Genomic DNA, 20,399 nt, shown 5'->3' with positions numbered 1-20,399 from the left:
TATTTTAGCATTAGTCCCCCTTGTTCATCCTGTTTTCCACAGCTGGACACACAAAGACCCCTTTCAGTAAAACAATCATTAGCAATTGGGTGTGACTAGGACTACAGAAAGCAGATTTACCCCTACCCAAGCTGCTAAATATGTGTTTCACATCAGTGGCTCTCGGGATGCTCCCACCAGGAGCAGGACAAAATATCAAAGTGGATTTGCCTTCCTGCATTCCTGATGCAACTTACATCTCACCAACTACAAGGACCACACACTTTGTACTGGTTTACTGCATAAAGTCTTCTTCATTAGAGTTATTAAAGGCAAAAAGGTTACACACTACTGATCAGTAGAACAGGGCCAAGGAGCTTCCACCCAGATTCAAGTTATGTGGCACAACCTGGCTGTATCCATAATATAAAATCTTGGCATCATATAGGACAGAACTACTACTTGGCTGTTGAGTTTAAGATCATAAACCTAACATGACCCAAGTTTTATCTCTGCTGCCTGGCAGAGGCTTCTGCTATGCTGGAGAAGGCTACAGAGAGTCTCAGGGTGCAAAGTCATGAGCAGGGAACAGGGCCTAATGCCACGCCAAAGTGCTTTGGTGAATGGCCCAGGGATGCAGGGCAGCCCTGGCTGCTGTGGGCCAGGCAGTCAGCTAACACACCTTCAATCCTGTCCCTCCCATGTGTGAGGTCTTGCAATAGGGGTTTGAGCTATTCCCTCGCACAAGAGTATCTCATGGACTCATGCTGGTCCACCACACACGTTTCTGCACTATGCCTCAGTGCAACAGAGACTTCCACTGCACCAAAGTTTCAGAAAGGGCATTTTTCAATAGACCTAGGCAAGAATTTTCCTTTTAAAGTACCTTTTCAGGAAAAAATGGATTTTTACCCCAAACACTCATTTTCCTACATTCACTCACCAGAGAAACTCTGATGCCTGTCAGGAAGAGGAGTGCTTGAAAAGCAAAATGTGCTGCTTGCAGTTTGATTTTTAACATAGAAGTATCTTCTGAAAAGTTACTTTCTGCACACCTCTGTCACAGACAGCTGAAGAACAAGCTAAAACTCCTAAGAGAACTCCTAACAGATTCCTAACCCATTCTAAACCTTAGTTCAGCTCAGATGCAATGCAAGATCAAACCCACATTTGTCTTCTGAGGTCAAGGAAAATAAAAACCTAAACCACCCAATTCCCAACACTTGTCTTCAGCAACACCAAAGCAGAACCTAATAACTTGGTAAAGAAACAATAATATACTCCACTACTGAAGCAGAGCACATCAGAGGATCAAAAACCACTTAGTGTCCAATCCTCTGTTTAGTGCAATGTAAACTCTCCAGCTGCTGGAGGGAGAAAAGAGCCATCTTTTGCCAGCAGACACATTTTTTTGGAGCCCCAGTTACAATTACAGGAAACTGCCAAGTATACCTATGCTCCCTCCTCCTCATCCCAAAAGTTGTAGCTATGTTCATGAGGAGGGAGCAGAGGAGGAGCAGAGCCAGTAAGAAGCAAAGAAATCTGGAAAACTACTCCATGAAATAGCACGTAGCTGACTGAGTTAATTACACTTTTGTCACCAAATGCAAAATGGACCAAAAATATTAGTCTTGAAAATCACTTGCATATGCCAGAATATTTCCACTTTGCATAAGTGGATTCCATTCAAATATTGTGAAAATGAATTCATCCCCAAAAAAACATGACAGGCCTAAATGCATGTCACCAGATGTCACCCAGGCTATGATGAAGCCACTTGAGTATGCTCTTTACTAGCATTGCCTGAGAGCCCTGAATGTCTGATGAGCCCCAGGAACATGGGTTTGCCAAGCACTTGTCAATCTGCAGTGCATGTTACTCCTCTTCAGCAATCCAACGCCGGCATCTTGTTCCTGTGTACATGAAAGCTTGCTCAGCGTGTTCAAATTGCTGCAGTTCTGACAGGCTAATCATTTGGCGAAACGCTGCCATATTAACAGATAACAGCTTGCCCTCTCTGCAAACAGGAGGCTCCTACTCTGCATCATTCGTTTCAAGGAAGATGATGGATGAAAGAATTTCACCTCCTGCTCCCCTTGGATAAGTGGTGGGATAATAGTATCTGTACTCAATGCCTACTAACCCCAAAGCAGTGCTCAAATATATGCTGGGGGGCTGGCTCTTTTAATATGAAATAACACACACAATCAGAGAAGAGCCATTATTCGTGTTTTACAGAGTGCTTCACAAAGACAGAAAAGAACTTCATGTGACAAAGGAAATGTGTGGACTGAGATGGAAAACTGAATTCATCCCACCCAGATGTAGTCCAAGTAACCGTAATATTATTGAATTAGTGCTCTGTTAAAAATGAGTGGGAATCAGAGGTTCCCAAAGTGAGGTTTGCAGCTGACCTTTGCTCCATGAGTCACAGGAATGAGTGACAGAGGTCAGGCCAAAGGTTTTCCTAATCCAAATACTGCCTCATAGTGGTCCACAACAAAATGTGTATGGTGGAGTAAAACCAGGCAAAATCCATTGCATAACTAAAGACAGCAATAGAGCGATTTGCAGTTCCCACATTTCAGGAACTACAGGGGATTTTTCTCTTTTTAAAAGCATCTGACAGATTTCTCTTCCATGAATTTTTACAGATACTATTTGTTGGCACAAAAACTTCTGGCATCCACAAGATCCAGTGGCAGAAAACTGCACAGTCTCATTACAGATCTCCAGCAGGTCACTTTAAGTCCGATGCCTCAGACGTAAAAGAACAGGGACAAAAAGTAAATAATAATTCACTTTTCAACTAAGCCAGATTGATTTTCTAACAATAGTTATTTTAAATCCCATTACTGTGCATACAAAGTTAAGTTTATTCTTTGCATGATTCTGCATTCAGGTCCACCCTGAGGAACATGCCAAATTTTTGCACCAAAATGCAGCAAAGTTTTAAGGCAGATGGTAAATTTTGAAAGCTTTTTTTTGATTTGTGGGTTACTTTTAATATTCATCTCTTCCCCCTTCCACAGGGTATGTATGACCAATCAGAAACAACTCCTATTACAGGACTCTTGCAGCAGGCCCTTCCAGTACAGTAAGCAAAATTCTTAGTTATTTAGGCCAATGGTTCCCAAATGGTCTCTTTTAAGTGTGAACAACCTTTACCCCATTGCACTTCTTTCCACAGAAAACCCTCTAAACATTCTTCCCTTAAATAGGTGATCAACTCCATCCTCTCGTTTCATTTTTGCATTTTCTCCATGACTAGATACCCATGTTAGTGCTCACAATACTGTTGTCAAATCCAAGGCCTCTCAACGAGACCAGTAAAGGGAATGAATACTTTTACTATATCAACAATGCATTGATCAATGTATAAGTTGGTTTGTACAGGAAATAAACAACCTCCATCCTGATCAAAGGTCCTGAACATGGAGCCTGACAGACTATAAGGAAGTGTTTTAAACACTACAGGGCACTGTGTTTGCATTTAATCTTTTCTTTTTTTATTGCTTTCCTTTTTTAAAAAAAACACTTTTCCCCAACCTGTCAGTGTTTGCTTTCCAATATTTGTTTATGCTATGTAAGCTGTAGGTTATTTCTGTTAGAGACCCTAATTTCCTCCTCTGCTGGGACTGTGGTGATAGCCCCAAGGAAGTTTACACTGAGAGAAAAGCATGACAGGCAATGAATTAAGTGGTTCAGAAAGCGATACAATTAGCTTTCTCAGTGGAGGAAAATGAAGATAAAGAAATTCTTGGCAGCTCTACTCTCCTGTCTCCATCTCAACTTCAGAAAATGGACATCAAGAGACAGTCAAAGAAAATAATCATCAATATTTGAAACTTGCTATGACGTGTGATTTATTGACACAGGACTAATACCAAGATCTGTTCTTTTTTTTTTTTCCTTCTTTTTCTTTTTTGGTAGCCAATTCCTTTGCTGACTGAGCTCAACTCATTTACTTCTACTAAATGTTTGCTTTTCAAGCTGCCCTAAAATTAGATGGCAGGAAGCCTAGAGCTCCTGTGTAGGCATCTTCCTTACCAACTCCTAAGCTGTGAAGCACAGAAATGATGTGTTTGTTCCAGTGAAGAAAGCCTGGCCAACATTTCCACAAGACTTAGAGATGCTTTGAAATCCAGCATTGGTTTCAAAGCTCCTGGACTGATCAGAACTCATATGCTGCAGGAAAAAATCCCAACCTAACAAAACATTAACACCAGTATTGAGGAGATAGATCCTGAGAGGCATTCGAGTCCTGATTTTTGAAAATGCCAGATATTTCTACATATGATGACTAAACTAATAAGCTGTCCCATCAGGGACTGTTGGATGTACTTATTATTTTTAATACATGCTGCCTCCAGGCACAGGCAAATAAAATAAAGAGAAATGACAAGTGTCCCTTCAAATAAGAATGCTGTATGTATAGTTCAAACTTTGCACTATCAAATGCATGTGGCACCTACAAAGAGAGTCAGAGCTTTACAACCATGCTATTTGTGAGACCAATAATTTCTTCACATTTATAAATACACAGAATGCCATGAACATTATGATTCTTTGATGGAACACTTTGGCCTGGAGAAATGAATACAGGAATATTAAAGACTGAAAATTGAAGGCTTCTCATTAAAAGTTTTTAAAAATAAATGTGGAGTAGTTAGGAGAAAGTGTCCACTTTTAAGTCCCTTTTTTTCTTCCTCCCCAACTGTGTTCTGGACCATGAAAATTAAGAAAGTGTTATGAATGCTTAATAAAGGATTTTTCTTAACAGCAGATTGCAAAAAGTGTAAAGGAAGCTTAATTCAATTAAAATAATAATGACATTTACCAAAGCAGAGACTGTTTTTCAATCAGGAAGTCTACATGCAAACCAGTAATTTTCACACTTTCACGAACAGAAGGCTATTCTATGAGCGACTATAAAAGGCTGTGTTCAGCTGTCCTTGGGATTTACAAGGCACTAATAACATCTCCCATAAATTGTTTACCACACCAGCAATACATTCAGATAAATGCCACCATGGTGGGCGAGTGATGCTACTCTGAGAGGACTCAAATAACCACGGAGCCAATGCACAACCTTTTCACCATCTTCTTTGGTGATGCCATGTCTGAAATAGGACAGGCATAAAACCTGGAGCCTGTTAGAAACAATGGCATGACAGATGGGACACCTACTTTATGAAGACTAATCTGTGAATAAACAGTAAATTATTCCATAGTCCCCCTGTTCTGAGCACCACAGAGTTCTGCACAAGTGATGGTGGCAGTGTGCAGCACAAACTTCTCAGGACTGACCCCAAACATTCCAGCAAACATGTCCAAAGATGAATCTTGTAGCATTCTACAGACTCCACAAAATGCAGCAACTCTCAGCTTCCACTCAATTTCTACTGGCACATGCAACCTCTAATTTCAGAAAAAAAGGCTACAGGGCAGCACACCATCACTGAAAAAAGTGCCAACACCTACTTTACAATAGCCTTTTTAAATTCCAGGATCTCTTCCAGCCAATTCCACTTAATTTTATTTCTACAGTCAACAGCCTCTTTGCTCAAAAACCTTTTAAGCCATTATTTCCTGAAGTGAAAGATAATGCATCGTTATCCTGTATCACAATACAATACTAGATCGATACTTCGGTCTGCTCAGCCAGCCACAAATCTTCCTGTCCTTATCACTCAAATAGTGAAATACCTCATAGAATTATAAAACAGTGTGGCTTAGAAGGGATCGTAAAGATCCTCTAGTTCCAACCCACTTGCCATGAACAGGAACACCTTCTACTAGACCAAGTTGTTTAAAACATCATCCAGCCTGGTCTAGGTAGAGATACCTAATGTTCTTCTCTTTCACAAAAAAACTCTTTACCATTTCTTATCTTTCCCACTTAGTGGCTTTTTTCCTTGAAGTCAGCTGCACATATTTGAATGATACATTTCTTCTATCACTTCACCATCTGCAACTTATGCATTTTTATGAATTTAACTCTGGTGAACAATAAATTCGGAGCCAGAAGAAACAGCAAGCAGTCATCATACAAACTTCTTCAAATGCGTCTGCCATCATTTTGGTACAAGAGCAGTCAAACATCTAGTGCTCAGTGGGAATCCATCCTCTGTTCCAGCTGACATACCAGAGAGTCTCTGATGACAAGGCCAGTGAGAACAAAACTTCATCTTTCCTTTAGGAAAAGGATCTCAAACATTTTTCTGCTCCACACATCTTTTGTTGATCAGAACTGCAGTCCCATGATAGCAAGCTTGATCCAGTGCTTTCCCAATCAGACTTGAAATGGCCACCAAGGACCAAGCTGTCCTACCCAGATGGTGTCATTAACATGAAATCACAACCTTGTTGGGGATACTCCAGATTTCATTTTATACACAGCTAACTTGGAGAATGGGGCTCCTTTGGAAAGGAAATAAAAAGAGGGCATTTGCTATCATAATACTACTGCAGCAGTGTATTAAAAATTGAAAACACCACTATTCTGCATGGATTCAATGTAGTACACATTCCTTGTCTCCCAGGAGAGCACATCAGGTGACAGGTCTCTTAAGGCTGTAGGGCAGGCTGTGGCTGTGACCTGCTCGACATATGGCTGAGACTTCCCCTGGCACTTCTCTGGATTCTGGAGACAGGGGAGTGAGAAAGAGACACAACTTCAGCTACCAGGTCTTGATCTTGCTCACAAAGATGACAGAGTTTCTTTCTGACCAAGATCCACCACTCTAGTTGTGTCTACAACTACCTAGAAGAAGGTTGCAAACAGATGGAGATCAGTCTTTTTTTCTCCAAGGAACAAGTGATAGGACAAGATAAACTGGTCTCAAGTTGCTTCAGGGAGGGTTTAGATCAGATATTAGGAATAAATTTATTCACTGAAAAGGCTGTCAGGCATTGGAGCATGACCAGAAACACCACGAGAAAAATCCAGCAGGAATCAGTAAGAGTCTTAAACCATTCAAATGATCAGGTTACTTTGTCTGCGAGTGCCCCTGGGGCCCTCCAGAGGCGATGAGCAGGTCCGGAGCTCCTGCCCTCCCCTCCCAGCTGTCCCTTGCCAAGCCCAGGCACTGCCAGCAACATAGCATGGGCTCCGCAGCTGACTGGCACTTTCCCAGGAAGAAAAATTCCAGTTTGTTTTCAATTAAATAAACTATTCTGAAGACAATTTAGTCCCATTTCCAGACACAGTGATTTCTAGCTCCCCCTTTTAGAAAACCCCTCTCGAAATATTGCCAGTCTCTGGCCGCTCCACAAGCAGTGCTCTTTTTAGGCTGTGGATGTTAATTAAGCTGCTCTTTATTTTTAGATTTTCTTCATATGACTTTATGCCACAAACTCTATTAACATTATGCCTTGGAACATCAGAGTTATTCACAGATCAATCAAACTAACAGAAAATGTTCCTCCTGCCTTGGGAGAACTTAACTCAGCTGGCTTTTTAAAAGCAAAGCTGAGAGAAGAAAAAAAAAATGTAAAAATACCCCTCACACCATAAATCAACCAATTGGATCTCTTGGCTGTGAATGAAATTTCTCTGAGGAGGTGGGGGAGGGAGGAAAGAGAGCGGCAATTTTTTCCCCCCTTGTGCCTGTAGGCACAGATTAAACACTCCTCTGCACAGAGGTTTGACTTCAGGTCATTGCCCAGTGCAGGCAGAGGAGCAAGGACTCACCTCTGTACTTCCAGTCCATTTAAAAATACACTGACTCTTGTTTCCTTATTCTGTCTCTCTCAATATACCAAAGGGTATTGCAGCTGCAAGAAAACTCAACCCCTGATCTCAGCCCAGCTTAACAGGAACCTTCTAATTCAGCCAGCTCAAAACTGAAATATTCAGCTGATAGGCAGTGACCTAGGGCTGCTGCAGGTATGGTGCTGGGACAAGGGAAGGGCTGCAGCACCACACTGCCCCCCACCCACCTGTCTAACCTGTGCCTAATCAAGTGCTTCACTCTCCCCTTCCCCAAGCAGGATGAAGAGGGACTGAAAATAAAAAAGTCAATCACTTCAAACCCTATCTATTCTGTTTACTGTACTGAGGCTGGGTCTTGAAAGCATCCCACTCTCCTTCTCCAAAAACAGAAAGAAGTCACAGGTCAGCAACACGCCCTGTACAAGAGGCTGAAATGTATGTAGATTTCCTCACCAACACTCAGAAGTGCTTAGTAAACTCCAAATGTAGATTTTTGTTGACATTTGGAGGCACATAGGTAAACCATTAATCAGGAACATAAACTACTGCATATCTCAACTGATGGAAGAGCAAAAAAGATGCCAAATTTGTAGATGCAAATAAAGACTAAAGATACGCTGCACCATTTCTGATTGGCAAATTCAGATCTGCTGCTGTGACCAGTGAAACCTTAGATTATGCAGAAGGAACAAATTATACACTTATTTTTATCTCCATGTGTTTACACTGAGCACAGCAGCATAGCCAGCGATGCTCATGAGCCCCATACAAGTGCTCAAAGTGCCACAGGCAGATGGAGAGAGACCCAAACCAAGGAGTGAAGTTCCAGCTCCTAACAGCTGTAGTACCATTGGAGATATGCAGGGAAGTGTTAGCAGCTAAAACACCATCTGCTCAGACACAGCAGTACAAAACCTGGCTGGGGGTAACAGGACACTTTTTTCCCCTTTTCAAATCAAAAGCCCATGGCTTACTGAATTTTCCTCTGTACATTAATTTCTTTACATTCACTGGAAAGTGCTGAGTACTTTTGCCTGCTTTGCACCTTCAATGTGAGACACCTGAGAAGCTTGTGTTCTGCTACCATTTGGAAAAAAAAGCACCTAAAATAAACAAGCCCCAAACACAAAACAGTAGAAGACAGTAATTTACCAAGCCCTTGCTAAATCAATGCAGACTAAAATTCCACCGAAAAAAAAGGATAGAAAAATTTGGCTATGGAAACATATCTATGTTTGGAATTCCATGCAATGGCACATAATTGGCTTAGTCTTAAGACTGCAGGAACTTAAGTAACAACTTTTGTAAAAGCTGCAAACTTCGGGACAACTCTGTCACAGGGCAAAGCAAGGTGACATTGTCCAACACTTCTCCTTTTTCACATTTATAACAAAAGGGATTGCACGGAAATTTTCCACCATGAACAACTTTACAAGACAAACCACAGTCCAGAACAATACATTCCTTTTCCAAAAGTGTTTCAACTGATCTGTGAGCTATCCTCCAACCCATGGAAATGAACAAAAAAGCAGCAAGCAATAACCTGTATGTTCACACAAGCAGCTCCCAGAAGACACAAGTTTCCTTCCTGAATTTTTTTGTCCGGTTACCAGTCATGAATTACTGGTTCTGCCATGTTAAAACAAACAGGGCTTTTGTTATGCTTTCTGAAGTGTTATATTTACCCATCTTGGTTATATTTTTTCTTTTGGCTGCTCATCTGATGATTAAGGAATGATAAGGATTCGTTACTGCATTAAGGAGGTTTAAAATGCAGTGCACAGCCAAGCAATTTGGAAGCAATTGCTATGTTTCTAAAGTGAACTTTAATCTAGAAATGCTCATAAAAATCATATTATGGCAAACGGAAACAATAATGTTAATTAAATAATTTGCATTTACATAGCAATCGGTCCCAAGGGCCAAGCATATAGTAGCACAATTCACATGAAGTACACCACGTGCTCAGCAGCAACAGATTTTTAAGTTTTGACCTGAAGAAACACAAGTGCATGCAACATCTGCTTTCTCTTGCACCTTCTGCCCTCAGTCCCTGCATGGGCAATGGCAGCCACCAGTTTTTGGCTGCCTCACATTATACAGCAGGACTTTCATGCTTGGTGGTTAGCTGTGTGAGAAGCATCCACTCCCCTGGGCCGTTCTGTTTTGTTTTGCTAAGCCACAGTACACAAGAGGCAACAGGTTTTTGTTTAGCAAGATGCTCCTGCCAAGGACAAGCACCTTGCTTAACTCGTCATGCCAGATCCTCTTCAGCCAGCTGGGCCAAGGACAGCTCCTCTCCAGGAAACACAAACACAGACAGGACCTTCCACCCTTAAGCCTTCTTTCCTTTCTTCAACACAATCCAAGCTATCTGTGGAGATTAACACCCACAGCCAGCTCTAATTCAGTATTCCTGGTCAGAGCGGTTTTTGAACATGACCAAAATAGAAATAACTGCATTACAAGAGAAATTAATTCTTGCCAAGATTTTGCCCATTTAAAGAGTAATGCAAAGCTCCTTAAATTTTTGCAGGTCTCTTACAATTTAGGAAAAGAATTTGCAATGGCAAGAACCAGAAACTCCAAAAGCACATGATTGTTTTTAAATGACACTGTCAAGATTTAAAAAAAATAAAATACATTTTTTTATAGAGAGAAATAGAAATGTGTGTAATAGAAATGTATATATATATATATATATTCAACACACAATATATTCCACACACAGTGTCTTAAAAAAGCATAGACAACCACATCTTCATTTGTGGTTTTTGTTGTATTTTCTGCCCCATTTATTAGTTCTGTCAGGAAAGCAGCACTAGCTAATTTCATTATTTGTTCTCAGCCAATTTGACTTTTTGGCTTCCTTCCTATGTCCTAACAGAGCTGCTCTGTTTCCAAAGAAGGGAAAACAGTCATTACATTACTGGAGATCAGACAGCTTCCTCAAGTCCACTCTAGCTCCATGGAAGGAAAGCTCCAAGGCATTGCTGGGATAACATATCCAATCCTCATCTTCTTTTGGCTTCTTCTGGCTACACAAACACACCACAGGGACACAGGTGCAAAATGAAACACCTGCAGACTTTCCTCCTAAGTGAGCACTTGACACTGCATTAATGCAAAAGACTTCAGGTAGTTCCACACAGGAGTAGCTTTAATCTACATCACCCAGTGAAACTCCATTAAAACAAAAGGATGCATTAAATAAGGCAAATCTTCATACACAGGGAAGAACCAGATGTTTTGTAACACACCCCTTCAGCAGGCCTATCTTGCCTGTCTGTTTCTGGAAAAAATAAAAAAAAGCCAAAAAACCCTAAAGAAAAACAAAAAAAACCCCCACCAAAACAAACAAACAAAAACTAATAAAAGATAGGCCTAATCCAAGTCCCTCAAGTTTAAGAGGGATTTGCATATGGCCCAGTGCTACCATAGCATTTTTCACTTCTGTTGGGCATTAAAGGAAATAACCAAATATTGAATTTAGAGTTGAGTGTTCCTTGTGGCACTGTTGAGGAACTGAGCCTTCTTCCTTACCCCTTCATTTTCTTTTCATCTTCAATTTTGTTTGCCACTGCTAACTTAATATACAGAAGTTAATTTCTTTCTTGACTCGAGGTATCACTAGGGGAATATTGAGTGTTACTGTGGTGGCTGCAAGTCATTACCTTTATACAAAAATTAACCTGTGGCACTAATCTCTACTTTTTTTTTCTTCTTTTTTTCATTTTTTATTTATACAAAAGCACCTGCCTTATTAATACTGGAAGTGAAGCAATTGCCAATACAAATAACTAAAATGCTAACTACCATAAATATGCAAATGTAACCCCCTAAGCTTTTCATTAAATCAATATAAATAAATTCTTGTTTCTTGAACTGCAGAAGTTCAAGTTATCCTAAAGCAATGCAGTGTGCACCATGAAGAGAATGGTTTTCCATCCTACCTATCTTTATAACAAACCTTTCATATGAAATCAGGCCTCTTATTTAGGACAGCCTAAAAGGAAAACTAATATTTATATTTCAGAAATGGGTATTAGACTAAACCCTTAGGGAAACTAAACAAATGGACTGAAAAAGAGGATATAACAGAAAATAACTGAAATTGTTGAATACACTGAATATAGTGTTTATATAAACTTAAGACATTCAACCCATTAATCCTAATTTCTGAAATGAACTCTTCCATGCCCAAGCACATACCAGGTGTAAACATTCAGGGGGAGAATCACCACCACTCCCAAAGACAGCTAATCAGAGCAATTTTATGTATGAAACTCTTCTTCCATAAGTGCTACAAGTATGTCTACACTATTTTCCAAGATGTTTGGTGCACACAAGCAGCAGGGAAAATGAACTTGTGCTGAGCTCCATGCCGCTGCCATTGCTCAACAGCAGTTGGTTCTCAACACCCCATTTAAAGCAAGCTGAGGTGTTTCTACACTGCAGTGTATTCTGGGGACTGCTGCACTCATATAAATGAGGTCATCCAATAAAGAAGCAAAACTTTCAGGCATGTGCTCATCCCAGAACTGTATAAAAAACTATTCACCCATTCATTCTCCATTCAAAACCATTTAAATAAAGAGTAGATTTATATTACACATTACAAGGAAATCCTTTACTGCGTGTGTGGTGAGGCACTGCAAGAAGATGCCCAGCAGAGATGTGGATACCCCATCCTTGGAATATTTGAGACCAGGCTGGATGACGCCCTGAAAAACCTGGTCTAGTGGAAGGTGTCCCTGCCCACAGTGGGGGACTGGAACTAGATGCCCTTTCAGGTCCCTTCAGACCCAAAAGATTCTATGAAGTATGTTCAAACCAACACAAAGGAACTGAACAATTTTTAATCAGAGATTAACTACTCTCAATTAAAACTAACCCATATTAAGGCTTGTCCTGGGGAACGCTCCCATCCCTCATCAGGGAAAAGTAACCAGCATCTAAGCAAGGCAGTGCACCCCACTCAAAAAAGATGCCTCAAAAGGATGAACAAAACACTTGTGGGTACCAACTTTCTCCACAAGGGAGAGAGGGGATGCTGATGTGCCTGGCTCATGCTATGCTGCCATCTCATGAATTCTGATGTTCAGCCAGATGAAGCCCAGCTTGCTGGACAGCTGACACAGCTCAGCAGGACAGTAGTACTTTCCATATAGTTAGTATTGATTCAGGTTAGAAAAGTTAATCCCTGGGTCACTCCGGGGCAGCTAAATGTTTTCAAAAAAAGCCTGACATAATTAAACCCATATCTGCACAAGAATGTGAGGTGGGAAATTAAGAGTGTGTTTCTAACTTCTCTTGTGTATTTTGCTACAGTGAGATTAAAGGGCAGGTCGCTCCCTGCCAGCTCAGAGAGAGGGATATGTATTTACTGAGGCCAGTACTCAGAGCAAGTTACAGCTGGGAAAGTAACGCACTACCAGTCACCACCTTGATCTACCCTCTGAAAGCCTGAGAGTTCACCTGCACTTCAAAACTGCAACACACACACCTGCCAACCCTGCACGCCCTTCTCCTGCATCCTCCTTCACCCTTCACCGAGCTCACTTGCAGAGACTTGTACTCCTCTTTAACTGGGAACTCCTCCAGCCTGGGGGCACATCCCCTTCCCCTGAGCATGGAGTGACTCACACCCCAAGTAACAGTGCCCAAGACACAAATTTCAGTGCAACCCAAAAGGACATCTGCACCCCAGATCTGCAGGGAGACATGAGATTGCACCCCCAGGCAGCAGGCCAGGAGGAAGCTCTTCATCAAGTACCAAGCAGAGATAGGGCTGTCAGGTCCTGTGGAGGGACAGGGCACTTTGGCCAGGACTATTAGCCATGCTTCTGATCAATGTCCTTCCCTCTGGTTTGGCATACAGCGAGAAGGAAGCCTTCAGCAGCCTGCAACAGTCTGAAATGCTGTTCTCTAACACAATGGTGTTAGTCATCACTCATAAATGAAAGTGATCAGGCAACCATTCAACATATAGAGTTTTAAACTTTTTTCTTCATTTCACAGGACCAAGATCTTACATACTCTTTTCCAGCTAAAGCCCTGACTCATTCTGTGTCGTGGGCATCTGTCCTGCAGCAGATGAGAAATCAAACACTGCAGTACCTAAGCAGCTTGAAGCTAGTCTGAACTTGAATCTCATTGCTCTCTTCTAAAACCATTTGCAAAGCAACTTAACAAGTGAGAACTTTTTAATGTACTTAATTTTCTTCATCTTTTTCAATTCTACCTTTCTTCAAAAATATGATCCTTCACAAAAACTTCTAGAGATCCCACCTTTTGATTTTCTAGGATAATACTGTAGTGAAAAAGTACAGGATCAAAATTTGAGGATTTAAAAAGTAATATAATTTCTCTTACCTTGACTCTTCCATTTCTAAACCACTGCTTCCTGTAATAAACTACTTCTGGACTCCCCTAAGATAATAAGACTGCTTTCCTCCCACTAGCCAAACTGCTTTGTACCCACTCACAAAACATGAACTAGGTAAACTCTTCACTGATGTTTTTTCACATATTTCACAGTGGCACAAAACATAACGAATTCCAATACATTTCTTAGGTTTCATCACTCAAGCTGCTATTAGCATAATTTTGATGACCACATATATTTTCTGTTTATTTGTTTTTGCTAGATCATTACAGTTAATCTAAAGCAGCAAGGTTGCTACTCCTTGGACCCAGCAAATCTGTCAAATAAGTGAAATAAGGACCACCATGAACAATGAGGAAGACTATTTTTATTTTGGGTTTACTTAGGGATGATGTTTAATGAACAAACCGTTTATTAACTCATAACTGTATTTTAAAACGTATGGAAAATCAATTCCTCCATACCTTCACTGCAATCCATTGTACTTTATAATCTCAAAATAGGAGGCCATTACATTCTACAAACCCATCCAAAAAATGTAGTGCAGGCTATGGCATCCATATTACGAAATTCTACTTTTGACAGCTCACAGAAAGCTGGGATACAGCCTCTGTCTTCGACCCTCACTGGGTTTTGACACAAGCTGAAGATTTCTGACACTGGACTTCAAAATGAAGCTGTCCTGTTCCATGTTTAGATAATGGGAGCCTATGTTCAGATGCCAAATCTGCAACGTTAGGATCATCTGCCTTCTCTGCTGCACAGGTTGTTTGTCTGGGTCTGTAACTGCTGGTCCTTTTGTGTCCATACATACCTGCACAGCTGAACTGGCTTTCAAAGGGAATGAGAGTGAAATTCCACTGAAAGCAAAACCACTCCTTTTCTCCCAGAAAAAGAAGATTGCCCTGCTCAGAACACAATCTAACAGAACAAGGGACAAGTGCAGATTATGGGCTGAATCTACCTCAGACGTGTTACTCAAAGTTAAGCAAACCAAAGTAAGTCAGACTTTGAGTTTTTAGTGCATCAGTACTTATAATTTCAATGAAATGGATGTGATGCAGTATGGACTAACTTCCTCCTTCTCCCTAAAAATGACCTGCCAGACTGATAAAAACAATACTTATAATTCAGGTCTATCTTTTAGAACATGAGAAGTTGAAAATGAAAAAAAAAAAAAAAAAAAAACCTGTCACAGACTGCCTTTCTCTCTGCAAAATCCCACAGAGCTCTCTCCAGGTCATGGAGATAGTTTGTGAAGCCAGTGACCCTAACACTGAAGAGCACTGGCTCGCAGGGAAGAGCCTCTGAGACTTCTTCTGGACACAAGAATCACCAAACCAAGCAATGCCTGGGCCATGCTGAAGGACTGCCATACTGCTTGCCACATGTAGTTTGTTTGCTGCTCTGACACAAATGCCAGGGAAGGCTGGCATACTCAGCTTTGACTCCCTGCCAAAAGGCAATGCTTCTACCTTGATGACACCAAAATTCCACAGAGGAACCAACTGGAAGGCAGTGACAGCTCAGAAACTAAAGAATTCACAGCTTACATTTAAGATAGAATCCCACTGTCACTCAAAATTTCTGATGGTTTTGTCAAATGATCTGTTACAACCACCTGAACAGATACTCTAGAAAGGTGAGGGTCAATCTTTTCTTTGAGGTAGCAAGTGATAGATGAGAAAAAGGCCTCAAGTTCCCGGATGGTTAGGTAGGAAAAATTTCTCCACTGAAAGAGTGGAACAGACTGTCTAGGGCAACTGTAGTGGAGTCACCATTCCTGTAGGGATTTAACATTGTGTAACTGGTGCTTAGGGACATGGTTTAGTGGTGGACATGGGTCAATAGTTGGAGCCAATGATCTTAGAGGTCTTTACTAATCTTAATGATTCCATTATTTTGTGATTCTATGACATCATGCATAAAATGCAGGAGCTCCTGGCAGGAACAGAAAACACTGAGTTCAGGATAATGACTTTGGGTGCTCTGTGCTCTTTCCTTTTCAGCCTGGAGGCTCACAACATCATTTCTGTTGGAAAAGGTCATTGCCAAGGGGTAGCTAAGCAACAGCTTAGAGTTGTGGTGGTCAAAAAGAGGCACAATGTTTTAAATTACCTTTTTACTAAGTGATGGACAGTCCTCAGAACACCCAGTGACATACCTCACAGGAAGCCAGTAAAGGGGATTTCTTTTTATTTCTTAAGCAGTTTCCATATTTGAGCCAAATGAAAAAAATAAAAAATACTGAATAAACATAGCAGAGGTACTTGAATTGCTCCCTGGTCCTGTTTTGTATTACACCAAAAATTCCAACTTCTCCAAGAAAATACTGGGAGACCAGTGCTCAGAGGAGAACTTGATCTGTTCTCCCTTTTGTGCCACTTTGGAGACCCCATCTGCTCCAGCTAGGACAAGGAAAAGCAGTCTGTCCACTTCTACAGCTGAACAGGTGGAGCAGTGTCCAGGGGCACCAGCCCCAAACCCTTCCACATCATGGACCAAGGTCAGTGGGGCTGGAGATCCTCCACTCTGCTGATACACAAATGCAGATCTCAGTTCCAGCTGTGCATCCAAGGGTTTGCCAGACAGTTCTCTGGTTATCTGTACAACAAGTGCATTAACCCAGTCTTTGCAACACTCTGGCTATGTTAAAACTTTGAGCTATTCAACTTTCAGTTATACAGCGTTGGGTCCCCACTTTATTTGCTTCTCTCCCGACCCTCAGATCACTGGCTTACCAGAGCTTTAAAATGAAGCGCAGGGAGCATCCACTCAATATACACTATCACTGCTGAAATGCAGGCACTGCTATGCTGTCACTGCCTCTGGGGCTGGAAGGCCTTATATTGGTATCCTGAAGCACTTTCTTCAATTCAGGCACATAGATATTAAGCACACACTTTAGCAGCCAGAACTTTAAATGCCCCTTGTACTTTATCTGTGCTGTAGCTCATCCACCTGAAGCATTTCCTCTCTGGCACATGGGCAATCTGACCAACCTGCACAATGCTTGGTGCCCAGTCATACCAAAAAATTTGGGGTCTACTGAAACAGAAGTAATGATAGCAGGCAAGTCAAACCTTTCAGCATCTCTTCCCCAGTCAATTCCCATGCCAGCGTCAGAGACAAAGGAAAGGGGTGAGAAACACAACAAATTCTGGCTGCTGGATCTTCAGTGCCTTCAGCTCTCAGCACGGCTCTACAGCCGCACAAACAAACGCCAGCAGGGCAGTCTGTGACCTACTTTCCCTCCCTCACATGGGGAGCTGTGCCATTGTGAAACTGCCACTGAATTTCAGCTCCACAACGATGACAAGAGGGAGCCACACGCTGCGTGACTAACACTGACACAGCAGCCACTGCCCTGGCATCCATGTCTTCTACCGGGGAGCCTCCGCCGTGCCAGGCTCCAGCTGCTGAAGAGGCTGAGGTACAGCTCTCCAGGGCAGCACGGCAGCAACCCACACACCTTCCCAAAAGCTCTGCTTCTCCCTCTTTCCCCTCAGGAACTGCCTGGAACACTATCCCTAAGTCACTGCTCTGAAGTTTCTTGCACACCCTCTCTGCCTTTGAAGACCTTTACAGTGCTGAGACCATTGCTGCCTCCCTCCTGTCTGGTATGGAAATGACAGTGCCATTCCATTAATGCCACAACCAGCCCAGAAGCCAACTGTATCCTGGCTCGCATCAAAAGAAGCACGACCAGAAGGCTGACAAGACAATTCTCCCCTTCTATTCTGCCGTCGTGAGACCGCACTTGAAGTACTTTATCCAGCTCTGGGATTTGACCAGAACAAGGATGTGGATCTGTTGGAGTGAGTGCAGAGGATGGTCACAGAAATGATCAGAGGTATGGAGCCTGTCTGCTATGAAGAAAGGCTTAGAGAGTTGGGATTGTTCAGCCTCAAAAAGAGAGGCCTCTGGTGAAACCTCCTTGCACACTTCCAGTACATAAAGGGGGCTTATAAAAAAAGAGGAAGTAATTTTTTACATGGATAGAGAGTGATCAGACAAGGGAGAACTGTTGAGTTCCCCCTAAAAGAGGAGAGATTTGGGTTGTGTCAGGTTGGGTTGGAAAGAAATTCTTTACCCTAAGAGCAGTGAAGAACTAGAAGATGTTGACATCGTAGAGAAGCAGTGAACACTGCTGCTTAGCACAGTGTTAAAACAACCTAATGGGTGCCCAAATATGGATTTGAGCCTAACTTCAAGGACACAAACTTGGCTGAGTGGGCTGAGCACTCACATTAGAATCTCCAACCCATCTGTGCAGCATCTGCACCATATAAGAGCTCACAGCTGAGAGCTGAGCCTCCTCCAGGCATCAGGAAGCTGGTCCTGCAACTGGAGCTCCCTTGCCCCCACTATACCCACATCACCTCTGAGCATGGCGTTTTGGGGCATGCACAGGCCACTGCCATTCCAGTGACACATTCTCCAGACCAGATCAAGTCCACTGGCTGAAGAGGGTGAGCTCAGCCCATCTGCACAGACATGTTCCTGCTACAACAGTTTCTGCATAGCAAAAATGCCTCTCCTCTGTCTGGGCAGGTCTGAACTCAGGCTCAGGAAGACCTGGCCGTTTTCAGTTCCCAAATCTTGTCCATCTTTTGGAAGGATGAGCTGGTCAGGCAACCTTTCCTGAGGGCTGATGATAGTGTTTTCCTGCATTATCATTCACCACTTAGCCTTGTAGCCCAGGGGAAAATTTCAAGTCTATACAGACTTAAATCCAATACAAATGGGAGTCTATTATATTAACTCCAAGGCAAGCCTCATCCAGCACCTCCATATAATATTAAATTAAAGGAGAATAAGAAAGGAAGTCTCCTCCCAGAATAGATTGATCTTTAGATGCTTTCTTTTACCTCCTATGACTGAAGAATAAGAAACAGTCATTAATTCCCACCAAACATTGCGCCTAACTATCCTGGTCCACACGCACTGAAAGCTATTTTAATATGTTGATAGTTTGATACCTACTGAGGGTAGCAGAGTCCCTGAAGAACTCCTCCTCCCTTTCCCGCATAGGGACGTGTTGTGCAATACTAACTTGGTATTCCACAATCCTTTTCTTAAAAAGAACACTATGCTATTAGTGTAATTATCTGATTAATCTTTCAGCCTCACTTTGAATTAAATAAACACCTGGATGCAAAATGCTTTTTCCTCAGAGTGCACCTCAAGTGTTTATCCAGCACACTAATGCAAGGGATACCACCAGAAGTCCAACTGGTGGTCAAGGAGAAAAGCAAGTACCACTGAGCACACCAGGGACAAGCAGGTATTAAAAAATACTTCAAAGTAAAACCACAATATTCATTTATACTTACCACCTCCTCAGGATGAGACAATTCCCATTTTAGAACTACAAAAAAAAAAAAAAACAAAACACCTTAAAATGACTATGTTGAAAATACACACACATACACAAGTGATTTGAGCGCCTTACAGAATCTAAGCTCAAGAGCCCACTGCTTGACTGCTCAGTTCAGGCCAAATGGCTCCTGGATCCAGTGTACCATTTTGAACTGAGCTACACAACCTCTCAAAGAGGCATCCAGACGTGAAAGCATCTGACAGCCATGCATCACATTTTTGGATGAGTTCTTCCTAATCATTAATTGCACTCACTGTGAAAAGAAAAGTTTATGTGTGCCTTATTTTCTTCAGGGCTGCTAGTACCACCTAGTCTGAGTAATATTCTCCCTATGCTGGTACAAACAGATCATGAACAAATACCTCTTTCATTACTACTTTCAATTCCATCTGAGAGTGGGATGTAGGGTTGTGGGGCTTTTGGGTTGTCTGAAAAACAACATCTACTTTCTGGCTTTCAAAATTCCAGGGTTTGGTTATCAGGTGCAATTTCCTTGAGCTCCCAATTTTTATTCACATTATCTCCTCCAAAGCTTTAGCTTTTAAATAATTTGCTCATAAATGGTGTAAACAATATGAGATGCTGAGATGTTCCTCCCACTTTCCATCCAGCAAAGGTGAGTGGAACACACATAGCAATCAGAAGGATATGGAACAATGTCTGCTACTCACCGTTAATAAAATGCTGGGTTTGTAAAGGTCTTCAGAGAAGTGGAACCTCTGATACCTCAACTGAAAGATTTCCCTGAATCAATGGTCAGGATAAGGCCCTGCTGCAATGTTTCAAAACTTACTGTGAAGCCAGTAAAAATAAAATAAAAGCTGTCAAAACACAAGACAGCCACAAAGCATAGACATTCATTCTTCAAACTTCACTAAAACAGGATAGATCATGATTATTATTGCCAGTAATATGCTACCAGCATATTACCA

At 41.8% G+C, this 20,399-nt stretch overlaps 1 protein-coding gene across 2 annotated transcripts in view; it reads right to left on the bottom strand.

Moving 5' to 3' along the window:
• Positions 1–20,399, bottom strand: part of FAT3 (FAT atypical cadherin 3) — a 396,477-nt gene that overhangs the window by 350,877 nt on the left and 25,201 nt on the right. The window contains exon 2 of one of the 2 annotated variants that reach the window (XM_021544996.2): positions 19,421–19,455. The exons of the other annotated variant lie outside the window; for it this stretch is intronic. The gene's annotated coding sequence lies outside the window, so the exon portion shown is untranslated. The remainder of the gene's footprint in view (positions 1–19,420; positions 19,456–20,399) is intronic. 2 annotated transcript variants of the gene reach the window in all.

The sequence above is a fragment of the Lonchura striata genome, chromosome 2 (assembly GCF_046129695.1).
Source record: "Lonchura striata isolate bLonStr1 chromosome 2, bLonStr1.mat, whole genome shotgun sequence".
Taxonomy (NCBI): domain Eukaryota; kingdom Metazoa; phylum Chordata; class Aves; order Passeriformes; family Estrildidae; genus Lonchura; species Lonchura striata.
This window is presented reverse-complemented; position numbering and strand designations above follow the sequence as displayed.